The sequence below is a fragment of the Triticum dicoccoides genome, chromosome 6A, assembly GCF_002162155.2.
Source record: "Triticum dicoccoides isolate Atlit2015 ecotype Zavitan chromosome 6A, WEW_v2.0, whole genome shotgun sequence".
In the NCBI taxonomy this organism is placed as follows: Eukaryota; Viridiplantae; Streptophyta; class Magnoliopsida; order Poales; family Poaceae; genus Triticum; species Triticum dicoccoides.
The window spans coordinates 43,034,141-43,044,337 of NC_041390.1; the positions used below are offsets into that span (position 1 = coordinate 43,034,141).

The 10,197-nt window shown below is 44.8% G+C and overlaps 1 pseudogene; it reads right to left on the reverse strand.

The window, feature by feature from the left end:
• Nucleotides 1-8,278: 8,278 nt before the first annotated feature.
• LOC119315601 lies at nucleotides 8,279-9,976 on the reverse strand (annotated as a pseudogene).
• Nucleotides 9,977-10,197: the final 221 nt, after the last annotated feature.

Here is a 10,197-nt window from a genome sequence, read left to right on the forward strand (position 1 = left end):
AAGAAATGTGATCTCTATCCTACGAGCCATTTTCTTGGAGTTTTCCTTTTTTTAAAGGAGAATAACTCCCGGCCTCTGTATCGAACGATGCACTCATCCATCTTTATTAAATTATTAAACAGAGACTGACAAAATAAATACAAGGATCAATCCAAAGCCACCTTTCTGACGAACTCTGTCGCTATACCTATAAGCTTGATGATGAACCCTGACCGCACCAAAGCACATCATCTAATTCGGTAGCCTCATGAAGTCGCCGCCTGCGAGCCGAGAGCACCAACCGACCTAGCAAACCCATAATGCACATTGCATGCATGTGCTCTAGGATCCTGCGCTGCCATCTACCGTCGTCCCATCTTCAAGAGGGATCCTTGCAATGACCTTGCCAGGCCCAACTGCCGTCGCCGCCACCGTGATGACAAACAATGCCTCCAGCTTGCGCGCGTCCATCAACCCACCTCCAACGCCGATACTCTACCGCGCCATGCCGCTGAGACCCACCGTTTTTGATGCGGTAGATGCAACACCGCTCCATCTCTTGGCCCCTCCAGTCAGTACCTACTCCAAGACAGTGCCACCAGGAGAGAGAATGACACAAGTCTTCGTCATCATCCGACCAGAGAGACCCAGATCTAGGGTTTCCCCCGGAGCAGATGCCTCCTGGAGGAACAAGGGCATGCCATCTGCAATTGCCAATGAACCCAAATGGTGTCCACCCGCACGAGTCATTTTCTTGGAGTTGTGTTGTTGTTCCTCAGCATCCTTGTATAATGCATTTAGCGCGTGTGTTGCGGCATAGTGTTGTATTGTGTTGTATGTGCTGAACTGTATTATTCATATATAAAGTGGAGTGGAAATATTTTTGATAAACAGTAAGACCAATTGCCTCATTTAAAACTTGAAAGTGCATTTTTTTTATTTTGACAACGAAAGTCAGGGCTAAGGCCGACCTCATGCATAGGAAAAATGGACAAGCACACATACATCCCATATGTACCCAAGCTTTTTTGTTCTTTTGGTTGCTTGTTGATTGCTTGCACTTAATCCTACAAGATTATCAATTGATTAATACATTTGCTTGAATAATGCATTATCATCTGATTTCTTGCTTAGATCGGTCTGCTCTCTATTTTCAAACAGTTTTGGTCTGGGCCTATTTTGTTCAATTGGATAATTCTAGTGCACAAACTTATCGAATTGAAATAAATGAGTTTAATTTCTTTTGTTTCCCTTTTTCTAGGAACCTATTTGTTGGCATTCGATGGCATCCAGCAGTGGTCATCCATCACCGTACATAGGTCACGCGTTTGTAGCATAACCTGAGTCTCCGTAAGTAGTTCGTCCGGCTCAACATATTGGCCATTGTGTTGATCCCCAAATTCGCGCACTACATGCTGTATGATTGGTAAACGGAGGTTGACCTCCTTGCCATTGGAGATCGTTGCATTTGGCGCACCTTTCTTCGGACTGTCCGACATCTTCACATGGCCAAGAGCACGTGGGATACTGAATGTTTGTCAGCAACTCAAGAGTACTTACGCAATTAGCTGGACACATCCAAGGTTTTACACACTAGCAAACATAGAGTAAACATGGAATTTGATGCCACGAAAACTTGCTACAGCTTTTTTACTTGGAATACAGAGAGAAAGAAGGGTCGTTGCACGACCAACCTAAACACACACCACGTTCCTAATGACTCGTGCCATCCCACGGATCAGATCGTGCATGCATGATCTACGGCTCCACTATTATCACGTGTGATCCGATGTGCCATGCCATCCCATGACTCGGTTCACGACGCGGTAGAAGCGGGAGTGACCCCAACCTGACACATGGACTCGACGCAAACATGTTTGCCGTCGAGACCTACTCTCAGCGCACACCGCGTGCTTGCAGGCAGTTCTATGGCGCGTTATTTAGAACAAACAGATTGAAGGAAAAAAAACCTAGGGCATGGATCAGCCCTCGATCCACAAACCCACATCGCGAAGTTGTCTTAGTGGATCTCGTCTTTCTCCGAGTCAATCTCGTCATTCTCCGAGTCAGATAAGTGGTTGTCCACCTGCTCGTGCCTAGCCTACAATGCCGTCGACCACAAACACCACATCGAGATACCATTACATTCCATCATCACTAGGCGGAAAAACTGAAAACCTTGGAAAAATTGAAAGGAGATCGAGTTCATACCCTCCTCATCTGGGCACGGCGGTTCTTGAACCAGAGTTTGATATGCTGGGGCTCCACGCGAAGCTCACGACCGAGATGAGCGCGCTGGTCCTCATCGGGGTTGGGGCACTCCATGAAAACACTGCAGTTTGAAAAAAGAAGAAGATGATGAAAACCTTGAACTGTGCCCATGGATGACCATGAAAATATGACACGAAAAATAAGCTGTAGGAATGGTGCTTGATCAACCTCTCGAGGATCTGAATCTGGTTGTCACTTAGATCCATTGTTAACAATTTCTCGCTCACTCTCCCAGGCTGGCTAGAGGAAGAGGAATTGGAGGCAGGAAGGTATCTTCGTACTGGATGCTGTGCGACCTCTGCCTTGCTCCTATTTATACACGAGAGGGTGGCGTTTCTCCTCTGTCACACTGCTGGCGCAAAGAAGCGCCCGTCTGTGTGACCTCTGGCTTATTAGAAGTCTCCTGGACGGTCTCTCTTAATGCCTCCTCCTTTTTGGCTTCTTCCACTATATTGCTGACCGTCCGTCCCTGTATTGCTCGGGAGAGCCAGCAGCAGAAACGTTCGCTTTGACTTTTGACCACCTCGGCTCGCTCGCCGGCTGTCTTGGAGGTTTCTCTTTATGCCTGCTCTCTCTTGGCTTTGTCCCTGGCTTGCTCGGGGGCGCCAGCAGTAGCGTGGTAGTACCAGTAACTAATGCAATGTGAGAAGCTTATACCAACAAATTCAAATCATAGTACAGGTCAATTGGGTTTATTGAGCTGCGATGTACTCCCTCGGTAAAGAAATATAAGAGTGTTTAGATTACTAGTGATCTGAACACTCTTGTATTACTTTGCGGAGCGAGTAATAACAAGCAGTGCACTCAGATTTAAACCATGTAATATATAGTTTCATTTAGAAGAATTTGCAAAGCACTTCAAATCAAACAACTTCAGAGTTTATGGACCTGCATCGGTACAAGCCCTACTGGGTTTGGATGCAACAAACAAATGCAGAGTGACCTGAAAATGGCCGGTGACCTGTCTTGAGTTCGTAATGTCTCCCCTCCCACAATTACCATTGTTCCTCTTGTAGAAAGGGAGATAATTAATCCTGAAGTTAGGTCCATGTATTGGTTGTTGACCATTATAATAAACTAGATGATACCCCGCGCGTTGCTGCGGGAATTGTTTGCAAAATATTTCAGTCATATTTGGTTGTATGAAACATGTATATTTAGATTTATAATATGAACCGAAAGTTAAATAAAAACAGATATTCCTAATCATTTGATTATTGTACAGTTGTACAATCATTATTGAATATAATTTTTATAAAACGACGATTTTTCCCAATGAATGCTAGTTGAAATGGATGTTTTCCCATGCATGGTTGCATATGGAGTTGGTATATTCTCATGTTAAAAGAAATATAGGTAACGATGATCAACTATTTGAGTGAGACACGTGCGTTGTTAAGGAGAATTTTTAGTGCATACCATGATAGTTTCGATAAAATAGATGTGATGTGGTAGATCATACACACTCAAAAAGGTGTGTAAGGCGAGAATAGATATGTATATAGGACTGGATAAAATGACCTATCATCAATGAGATATTTACAATAGGACTATATATATTGCAGAAATCACGTAATGCAGTGACAATTGAAAAATTACAAAACATATATAATTTATTGAGTGCTCTGTCGCAATCATGCTTAATTCAATGGGATTTCTCATACTTAAAAATTAGATTTTCCTCATGTGCTAAACTATTAACGTAATGGTCTAGTAACCCCGGCAGCCGAGGACTCTATATGATTGAAACCATAACATCCGAGGCACAATATGGCGATATCGCTAGCTATTCGCTTTACCAGCAAAGAACCATTATTGGTAGTAAAAATGATTTACATACTCACTCATATTAAATTAGTTGGCATACATTCTAGTCGAGATGACCATTTCACCTGCACATCTGATTCCTACCATGCTAGCTTTACAGCTTGAACATCACAGCAGAATTGGATGCAGGTATACCTAATGGACTTACCTGGAACGTGAGGCTCAGACCAATGAGCTCCTCCCGCAGCAGAATACCACAATAATAGTATTACCTTAATTTACATTATGCTCAATAATTTGGCTGAAAAATGGATCATGCTCATAGAGATTATTTTGGGTGAGACCGTGAGAGATCATTTACCTACCTCCTGATTTGTAACGAATTCAACATGCCTTTGATTTATGTACTGTGATAGGTTGGGAGACTTACAATGACACAGTCGTACCATTACCATAGAGATCCTTTGTAGACGCCAATGCTCGATAGGGCAGCTACCAGCGGTGGCTGATTTGACAGAACGGTAGGCGGTGACAGCCCCCCAATTCTGGCTGTCGTTCTCGCTGTGGATCGCCCAAGTCTGCAACAAAAACTTGTCCCCGGAGGTGCGATGTCTTTGGCCCGTCCTTGCAGCTGCGCTCGACGGCGGCCTCCCTCGTGGTGGTCGAGGACGCCACAGTCACCGTCTTGCGCCTGGATAGCCGCGCGAGCACGGCAGGCTCAATCTTCACATCTACCAGATCGACCAGGCCTACTGGCCACGACCAAGCGCACCCTGCTGGAGCTTAGGCAGTAAGTCAATGGTGCCCTGCTTGCGGGGATGTCCTTCAACCGCGCATGTCCCTCAACCTGGTATTGCAGGCCGCCGGATCATGCTCAACAACCTTCAATGTCAGGCATCGGTGTTGGTCACGCAAATACAATCAGAAAAGTAAGATCGCTCTGCAGGACGAAGAGAAACTATAATCCTACCTATTATATCCTACTAGTAAACATGCCCGTGCGTTGCAACGGGCCCGATAAATACGGCTCAAGACCCCCACAATTCAACGTCTTCTATTTCAACACGGTGTCTCACCCGTGTCACCACTTGTCTTAGTCCCTCACCGACACCGTGTCACCACTTTTCTTAGTCCCTCACCACCGGCGATTACCGCAGTGTCCTCTAATCACAACATGTCTGGACTTCGTCAATCCCAGCCATTGCGACACACATGTCATTAACGTGCAATCACAATGGAATGTTTAAAACATTAAAAACTAATCTTGTCGAGCTGGACATGAGGATCGCTCTCCGCAAGCTATTCCCTACACTTGGTCTCACGCATCCCGCTACAGTGACAACATGGAGGCCGTCGTGGAAAGTAGCACCCTGAGTAGGGTGTCATTGGCGGCCATCGCAGTGCTTCACTACCATGAGCGGGATCAAGGACTTGGGTTGTGGAGGGTCACTCAAAGTCTGATCTGTTGTGCATTGTTGATGGGCGCCAACGGCCGAACCGGGGATTGGTCATCACACTCTAGCACGCGGCTTTCATGAGCCCCTTCCTACACCGACTTGTAATTATGAAAATTTATAATGACGGTGGGCTTCGCCCTAGTCTCATCTAGCAGAAGACCCGTGTGTTGCTATAGGCAAAAGGTGAAAAATATCTCCGCATGCACCATCGAAAGCGTCAAAATCATCTACTTTCTGCCTCTTTGTTGACCATTATGCGGTTCACCGATCTAAGCTCCATCCTGCGGAGACACGATGTTGAGTGAGAGGATGCATCAATGTCGACGGTCGGGCATGCACCTCTCGCAAAAGTGAATTGGAAGTAGATGGCATGCAAGGGTAGGTTGACGACAGCAGCTGGCAGAAACTTCGAATATGGAGCAAGGATAAATAGACAATCAAGTCATGGTCTCCTTTTCTCTCTTATTACTAACTAACTAATTCAAATTTTTTTACATTTATCAAAAAAACATCTTAAGAAACAAATACCCTTTCCTATTGATTTTAGCTCTAAAGCTTTTTGTTGCCTCAAACTCACTGACCTATATTGAACCATTCAATATATAGCACACCCTTTTTTGGGGAGCGGATATATACTCCTAGAGTGTATGCCTCCATTTTTCTATGGTTCTCATTGACTGATAACTACACATCAAGTGCACCTTGATACTGGTAGCAACTGGTCGCGCACTCCCACACTCGCTTTTTTATTATAGGGCCAAGATGATACGTTCAAAAATAATTCAAGCCCTATATCTGCACAACAAGATGTAACAGAACATCCTTTCATTTCATTGATCAAAGCATATTTGTAATCACTCAATTCATAGTTTTGAACATGTCAATGGCAGGACTGACACGTCCAACAATCATACATATGTTGTCAACTCTCCGCTTCGATGGCGGTGGCTAGGTCAACCTAGGTGCTAGGTGAGGAGACCATCATACGCAGTGCCAGTTCGTAGAGGGCATCCGAGGAGGCCGGAGAGGCTTGCCTCAGGCAGGAGCCTAGAGACGTCGTCCCATGCCCGGCAACGCCAGCCACTGCATTTCCTCGCTTGACAACTCGGCATTCTTTAAACAGCCTGAAATAATTCGTAGTGTCATTAAAGACTGAAGTAAAGTTTGATTTAAAAGTTTCTTCAGTGCTATATTTACCACTGGTATGAGTAAACCTTAGCAATAAATTAATATGGTCGGTAAGATACATATGATTTTTCAGTAAGAATTCACCCTTCCAAAGCACGAAACTTGCAGATTGCCACCCATCTTCAGTCACACTTGAGACCAGAGAGACTGAAATTGAAGGCGCTGGAATAGACCTCATCTTCCTGGAGGTAAGAGTTATTCAAGAGCTCACTTGTAGGAAGTCTTTCATCTACAGGAGCTAGACAGATTTCTATGAAATTCTACTTGTGTTCCTGACTCTAAGTTATACCTACTGAAGTATTTTAGCAGTAAACATTATGTTAGCGTCAGACTTACATAGTTGCTTTCGAAGAGCAAAAAGTTTAACGCAGTTGTATTAGCAGGTCAAAAGTAACACCCGTTAACTCCATAATCCTAAATCTCAAGAAAAGACTCACCAAAAAAAGAAATAACATGTAATAAACTGTTACCAGGAGTCCAGCATCGAGGACATCGCCTTTTGAAGAACAAATGCCAAGTGTATGTGAGCTAAATATACTTATACAGATCTAGGGGATATGATGAGACTATGCTTCCAAGCACAGAATGAAGTACATGATCGGCAATGGCACAAACAAATCTGCACATAGTAAATAATCTGATACAGTATAGACTATACACCAAGGGAAAGCGGAACAAAGCGATTCACAAAATGTACAAACTTTACTCTACAGACTCTGCAGGCTATAAAATCAGAACATATATATACTCAGGTGCAGATTCTTCAAAATAACTTCAATTGGTTGCACCTTTTCTCAGATCAAATACAAATAGTAGCGGCATTTGTGTAGAACAAAGAATGAAGCATTAATAGCTTAGCTGCCCTTTGCTTCAGTTAAACAATACGTGCTAGCTTGCTTGATGGTTGTGCCCAAAAAATCCAGAGTGAACAACTCTGAACCTGGCTCTAGCTAAAAGAACAAAATCATTGGCTTAGGTAAGCTTTACTCAGGTTGCTTGATGGTTGTGCCCCAAAAATTCAGTCAATAACTCTGAACCTGACTCTAGCTAAATTACAGACACTGTGACATGAGTAGCAACCTGAGTAAAGCTTACCTAAAAGAATAACATCACAGAGGCCTCTCACCAAGGACCCGGGAAGCATGCGTAAAACTGATGCTCCTTTCCATAGGAGAAATATAAGTGAACTGACAATCAACTATTCTAGTCATCCATGCTTATATATAGTATAAAAATATGGTGAGTTCAGAAATTAATCTTTTCTTTAAAACTAAACAAAGAAGGAAAAGAAACATACATGTGCGACCGATCGAATAGGGAAGACATGGCATAATTGTTGTATGCATGTACCCAGCAGTGGGCGTTTCAGGCACCCTGCAGGTAATTTTGTTGGACACTTATCCATTAACAGGAGCATCAACAATGGTACGGAGCAGGAACCGTGGCTATGAACAGACCTTGCAATGAATCTCGGTGGAGGCAGCGTCGAGCGCAGAGATTGCGCATGTAACCGCAGACGATGTGAGCACGGCCCAGTTGCAGTGATGCAGGGAGGATGCGAAGGGCAGCGGTGTGCTGCTGGATTGACAGAAGAGGCTGCGAAGGGGATTGGAATACCCAAGCAACTCATTGTATTGCCAGTGAAGCGTTCTAGTGCCATAAAGTCTAATGCGCCTGCATTTTAACACAATGGTTGTTAGTACACGACTAAAATAAATTTTTAAACAAAGTAACCTGAGAGTGTATCCACAGTAAATAGAATAGGTATATTTTCACAGATCCGTAGCTGTCAGAAAAACACAATGTCACACACCTTTGACACTTTGCTTTTTCCATTGATGCAATAATATCGCCAGACCATATAGTCGCCGATCTTCACTGTTCCATCAGGACTATTTATGAATATATTGTCACACTTTAAGTCGCTATGTATATTCGTTGGCGCCGGACTCTAATGATATTCCAGCCCTGTCAATATCTGTATTGGCCATCGTCTCATAGCTTTCATACCCACTTTCTTGTGCTTCCTACAGAACCTGGTCATTGTTTCAAATTTCAGCAATCAAAATGTATTGAATAGAAGGGCGATAAGAGTGAAATCTATCTGTGGTTAATTTTCTAGATGCATTTAAGATGTGCGGCCAATCCCAATCTAATTTCCTTTGCACAAGAACAGACTCCGGTGTAGTTAATACGACACCAAATTAATAAGTACGTCAACTTGTAAACAAAATGGGTAATCCATAATAGAATCAGGCAAAGTATTACGAACGCTCCCCGGTAGGAAGAGACATATGAGTTGTGCTAAAGAAAAAGGGACATACTGCCTCGCATGCGAGATGTGCAGGGCTCTGTGATGATGTTAACTGTATTCTTGTTCTCACCAACCCATTAGGCGAACAACTCCTGAATGTTCTTGTCCCTCGGCGTCTTTAACAGCTGGATCTCCATACTCATTTGTTCTATCTTCTCTGAGGAACTCATGACAGAATCTTCAATCTATGTTTAGCTCCATGTCACCTCATCACCCTCCAGCATATCGAAGGTTTAATAGCTATTGGCACAATATACATTAAGGAACACGTGGTGAGCAATTTCCAGTCTTACATGGCCACTGATAAATTCCAACCCAAAAACGGAACTGAAATGTTTAAACTTGATTAAAAAAACTGGGGTTTATTATAGGCTATAGGTTTGAATTTGGAGTCTAGCAGGCATACTAATAATGCAGCAAAGCGAATCAGATGAGCAAAATTAAATACGTTTTCCATGAATTTGTTGAGGTTCACTAAAAGCATGAAATTCATCAGTGGATATTGTAGAATTCAAGCATGAAAGGTCGCGCTTCATAGATGATTGGCTGAAAACAAACGTGTGAAATCACACTCTAGACAATGGTCAATGACACAGATACGTAGAAAAAACATCAGATAGTTCAATTGAAAGATACACTGTGTTGGCCACGGGCGCCTCATGGCTTGGCTCGGCTTGTTCGCCTCCTCCAGAAGCAGGAGGACCTCGCCGAGGCGGGCGTTGCTCCAGTACGCACCTATGCCCGGCTTGGGAGCCCGTGGCCTCGGCGGACCTAGGACGCGCAAGATCCACGACGGCGCTCCCGTACGCTCCTACGCCCGGGTTGGGAATCGGGAGCTCATGGCCTCGCTGGAGTTTCGTCCAGGCTGCGGGGGCACGCACACAGGGCCCATCTCCGTCGAGCACAACCAGTGCATCCGCTTGCGGTCCAGCGTGGCAACCCGCGTTGGTCCGGAGGCGGCGCTCCGGTAGCCGGCCGGCGTGGGGTGGCGGTCCGGCATGGAGATCCAACGACCATGGCTTCCGCTTCCTGTGAAGGGGGGGGAGAGAGAGGGATGTGAGAAATAGAACCAGAGGAAGGGAGGGAAGAAGGAGAGGAGGGCAGGGCGGCGCGTTGGTCCGGCGGCGGCGCTCCGATGGCCGGCCGGCGCGGGGCGGCGATCTGGCATGGAGGTCCAGGGCCATGGCTTCCGCTTCCTGCGAAGGAGAGAGAGAGGGGGAT